Source organism: Chelonoidis abingdonii, chromosome 2, assembly GCF_003597395.2.
Source record: "Chelonoidis abingdonii isolate Lonesome George chromosome 2, CheloAbing_2.0, whole genome shotgun sequence".
In the NCBI taxonomy this organism is placed as follows: domain Eukaryota; kingdom Metazoa; phylum Chordata; order Testudines; family Testudinidae; genus Chelonoidis; species Chelonoidis abingdonii.
Window position 1 is genome coordinate 251,846,539 of NC_133770.1, and position 5,790 is coordinate 251,852,328.

Consider the following 5,790-nt stretch of genomic DNA (forward strand, 5'->3'; position numbering starts at 1 on the left):
GTAGTGAGCTTGGGGGAGTTTCAGGTAAGCCCCCAAACTTTGGACGCAAAAGTCCAGGTTTGGGACAGGACCAGACTGGTGGACACTAAAGTCCAGGTCTGGGACTGGACGGCTAGATTACCACAAAAGTGCCAGCTTGTTCTCAGTTCTCATGATAGGACTGTTCACAAGTTCCGGAGAACCAGTTCAGATGACACTCATAACAGGGAAGAAGTATTCACATCTTTATATGAAATATACTAAGATAGAAAACATTTTATGCAAGAGAGAGACATGTCTTGTAGCTGAGTGATAAGGCACATCTAGAGTTAAAAAGGAAAGTCTTACTGGCTGGATTGCTTAGAAGTAGCCACATTTAGAATATGTTGCCAGGAGAAAGATCTCATCCAAGTAAGTGGAGCTCTGACACAGTATGTTTCAAAATACTGAACTACAGAGATGTGACTTGCACTACCATGCTTGTCCTGCAGTACTTGATGTTTCATTGAACAAAACTGACTAGCATTTCTAAAGATGACTTTATGTCCTGTCCTCTCAACCATTGTCCATGGGACCTGATCCAAAGATACTGAAGTAAATGGAAAGACTGCCATTATAGTTCAATGTGCTTTAGACTAGACCTGATGATACTGGCTGCATGTGATGGAGGGGTAGAGAGTAATTGATGGTGACCTTACAATGAAGAAAATGGGAGAAGCCCCAAAGACTGTATCCAGACTGGCTTCAGGTAAGGGTCAGTTAAAAAAAAGGAAAGATACCCATTAAATAGATGTGAGGGAGAGTGTGCATCAGGCTTGACCATGTGGGAACTAAGTCAATAGGAGAATAGAGAAAACGAAATTTTGCCTCTCAGTTACACTGGTGTAAATTCAGGATAATTCCACTGAAATCAGTGGAGTTATACCAGCTTAACTGAAAGCAGAGTTTTGCCTATTTACTATGAGTCACTATTGCTCAACATAAGGGATGCAGACTGGGGCCCATTTTGTGTTACAATCACAGCAAACCCAAACAAAATGTTACAATCAGTAATATTAACCCAAATACTACCAATAGTCTGGTAATCACTGAAATACCTCAGGGAAGTATTTTAAAGATATACTTGTCCTTTGTGTTGTTTTTCTCTAAACTTACTAAAAACTGGAGAGAAATATTCCATCATATGCCCATTTTATAGCTGCAAAAATTAAGAGCAATGCTCACCATTCCCGTGGTTCTTATTTGATTTACAGTAAAAATAAATAATAAATCCAAATCCTATCTATTCAGTGGGAGTTTTGCCTCAGTACGGAGTGAATAAGGGCTTCAAAGATTTGAGCTGATGACTTTTTGAAATCTTGGAGAATGTCCTCTTAGTAGATCAGTTATGGGAACTGTGCTGGTAGTTAAAATAATTTCATAATTCTGTATTACAGATGGTTTGAATGAGCAATCCCGGAATCAGCTCAGCACCAACTAAGCCACGATTAAGTGGGTACTATGAACTGTAAAGTACCACAGCAGGTTTTTACATTATTCCTTAATGTGCCATTATCTGTATTTGGTGTTTAGAGGAATAATTTCACAGTCTCAACAGTCAACACTGTTCCACACAGTGATGTGATTCCTGAAAGTATTTTTTTCTGGCACGAAAACATCTAAGATGGGGTCTATTGATACTATTACATTTGAAAGCTACAAGTTTACTGTACTGTATAATATATTCTCCTAACTTTCTTAATGACACATTAGACTCAAATCATTGAAGAGATGGTGGTATTTTAAAGAGGACTTGATGCTTTATTGCCTGGGACACGTACCGTATGCAATAGCTTGCCATTGTCACATACACTTGGTTTACTAACTTTTGTGTGTTATGTATTCTTTGCAGCACAGAGGAACCAGTAAGTGTTTAGGACCTATTTTCCATTTACACTAATGCCCCTTTATACCATTCTGGCAGTGTAAATGTAATTTTACAAACATTTTATGGAACCTTTACACTGTCAGCTGCCCAGGGACCTCAGTGTAAATTAAAATCAGAGCTATAATATTCAGCCTAAGCATCACTTTTACCCTAGGAATGAGCTGAGTACCAGAAACCATCATTTTTAAACATTTAAAATTATATTATAGCCATAAAGAGAGACATTTGTAGCTATAGTTCTCTAGAGCTACAGTAACATCCAGTGATCATTTATGGTAACTGGGAGTGAGTGAAGTTGCAGTACCTACTTCTGTTGTATATCGCTGTGAGTCAAAATTAATTTGGCTAGTGAATATTCAGCTTTTTCAACTTGTTTATATACCATCCCGGATTTAGATATTAAAATCATTTTCTACATAGGCTTCCACCCTCAATTTGTCTCTAAGATTGCTATTTCAACCTGTGCAGTTGCATGAATGGAAAAGATTTGCTGAATGTTAGTTTTACAGCTTAATCCAGAGGAAAAGATTTTTACTTCTGTAAATTCTTGTCTTAAGTACCATTGCTGGGGGGCTTTGTGTGGCATCATAGTATATTATTTAATGCTGAAAAAATAATCATATTAAAACTATGTAGATAGCGCCAATCTTGTAAGCAGTGGTATTTTTAATAGACAGTATTGAAAGGTAACTAACGTTAAAAGTGTTCAACATTTTGCCCATTTATACCTGTGTAATGGTTCATGACAGTTTTCTTTAAAATGCTGTAACATATTTCTACATGTCTGTAAATAAATATTTTCTTTGATTTATGCACTAATTCAGTTTTGTAATTTCTGCTGCTAAACTGTAGGTCTAGAAAAAACCATTTATAGACACTAATATATTTTATTTCTTAAAGGGAAACAGTATATAATTTTGTGAAATAGTGCTATGTTTTTCAATTTGCTAAAAACAGGAACAAACATTAACAGTAAGAAGAATTATAGTTATAGATAAACTGGAGGCAGAAGACTAGTGCTAACCACATCCAATTCCTTTACATCACATCTGCTTCAGTACTATACTGAAAAGTGACTGAAAAAAGTCACTATCTTATTCAAGCCATCTGATCCCTCTGTGTCTTGGGGTATGTCTACACTACTGCCAGATCGACGCACCGATGACTGATGTAGACCTAAGCTACATCAACGGCAGCAACGTTATTCACCAAATATGTGTAGACATAGCCTTAATAGTCCTACCTGTCATTATTTGCATCAGCAAAAATGAGAAGCCTGATTATGAAAAGTCCCACTGAATTTATAGGAATGAAAGCAATGAGTTTTGACAGAAATGGCTGAAAAAAATCAAACAACTTCCATAGGAAATACTAACCTTTCAAATTTGTGATCATGTTACAGATTTTTAAGCGCTGTATAAGAACTACATATTATTAATAATATTTATTATAATAGAAAGGATATAGTTTACTTTAAATTCTATAGAATGATGGTCAAAAAATACTGATAAGAAAAGTTATTTTTTTCTATTCAATATTCACAGACATTTTTCTATTCATAGGGCCTTATTCTAGTCTTAGGATATTTCCATGAGGGCAAGATGAAAATTTGGTCCCAGGAGTCTGTGAGAATATTGTTAAAATTATACTGGAATTTATGGGAAAGAGATAGGAAGGACAAGATAGGAAGCAAGACTGTAATCAGAATGATGTTGTTTGTTTATGACATCCAATTTACTATTATTTTCAAATTGTCATTCTTATAACCATGTAAAATTTCCCATGTAAAATATTAATTTTAAGATGTGTGAAATGATTGAATTTTTATATAAGGAACATTTAATAACAAATATACTGAAGACTATTTAAAAAATGAAGACCAGGCTTTAAAGACCAATTTTTTGTCATGTACTTGGGAAAAGAAATATTTTAGGCCTGAGCAAATACCCTTTGATTTCAATGGAAAAAAACATTTTGGATCCCTGGTCTTTGTGGAAATGTCCCATAGCAGTTGATAGAAAATGATAATCTTTCTGAGCTCTCCTACAGAATGTCATAGAAGCATTAAACCTGGCTGTAGAATTCTATGAAGTTGCACCAAAAAAATATTGAAAGGATTTCAATCTTTCTTAAATTCTTTGGTGGTTTAAAGTCATTTCTGATATGATTATGTTTCTATAGATTGAACCTTATTAGTTTCATCCCTGCTGAATTCTATGGGACTTGTCCATAGAAGAGGCCCAGCAATGTCCCCCGCATATACACAGCAGCCATAACTACCAGCTCTATGCCCCATAAACATCACTTGATGTGGTTGTCTTCCTGCATTGGGGAGGAGGGTGACTGTCTTGCTGCCTATGGGTGAGATAAGAGAAAGCTGGCTACCTTCAGCTTTGGGGATGTATGTCTGCTTTGCCCTGCATTTACAGCACAGCATCTGGTCTATGTCTCAGCCAGTCTGCCCAACGGTCAAGGATATCATTAGTTGCTGTGAGAAAAGGTTTTACACACAAAGTAAAACTGGCGCCTTTTGACAATTTCTGAGCACTGTACAAAATAGTGCAAATCAGAGCATTTCTTCCCCAGGAGTATATGACTTCCATGGGCAGGAGGGAAACTGAAAAATGCAGAATGCCTGCAGCAATACACTTAAAGCTGCTGATCCTTGCATTCATACTGAGCAGTTCTGGGAAATTGTTTTGCAAACCCCTTGAGAAAATGCTAAAAAAATCACCCAGAGCATCAGAAAATAAACATTTGTGGATTTTTGACTGTGGCCAGCCCTACTGGAGCTGGACCAGAGAAATTTAAATGGCTGAGAGGAGGGTAGTAAGCCTGCCATGATGAGCAACAGAATTACCCACCAAAAACATTTGGATTACAGTGATGACATTAAAAACATTCCAATATTGTCTTGGATAGTACTATTTAAGCATCGTCTAAGATAAATACACTATGTATGTATGATTGTGCATGAGTGTATATGTATGTTCTGGGTGTGTGTACTTATAACCACATGATTATTCCTCCATTGCCTTTATACATTGGATGGTTATGGACTTTTTCTCCTCAGTAAGAGGCAATTAATGTTGCAGAAACAATTAACAGAACTCTTCCCTGGGATAACTCCACTGATGTCAATCCAGGGATGAAGTGGCACTAACAGCATTTTTAGCACAAACTGGAGTCTTTGCTAACCCTGTTTGTGAGATCCAGCAACAGATACCATGCCAAGTGAAAAGTATTAGTATTATGAAATTGTTGATGCTGTTCCTCTTGTTGCCACAGTGCTACTTTGTTATGGAGTAGTGTTCAGATATATGCCCAGACATCACTTTCAATTGTGTTTCCACTAGGATCAGAGCATATCAGGTGAACAGGAACTCACCAGCAGCATCAGATTAAGCAGCAGTAGCATTCTCTCCTGCTATGCCTTTATTGGAGTGTAGGTGAAGAAGCAGTGGATATGCAACCCATTATGTATTGTGATCATGCTTGTGACTGAGTGACCCAGAGCAAGTAGCTGAACTTGCATTAACATGAGAAACAAGAAGAGCCCACACTTAATGGAATGTGCAATAGCTGTACTCCTTTCACATCCAGTACTTTTGAAGCTCCTCTAAGCAGTTTGATCCACATTTTGAAAAGTGTCCATTTACGTTGATGTCTCCATTTTAGATGCTTAGTCTGTGACATCTAAAGCCTGATTTTCAGAGGTGCTGAGCATCCATAGCTCCAACTCACTTTCACTAAACTTGATGAGTACTCAACATCTCTGAAAATCAGGCACTAAGCATGATAAGTTCAGCTCTCAAAATGAAAATTTTGGCCTTAATATTTAATTCCAAATGTTTTCTGTATTAGCTAGCAATTACCACTACTGT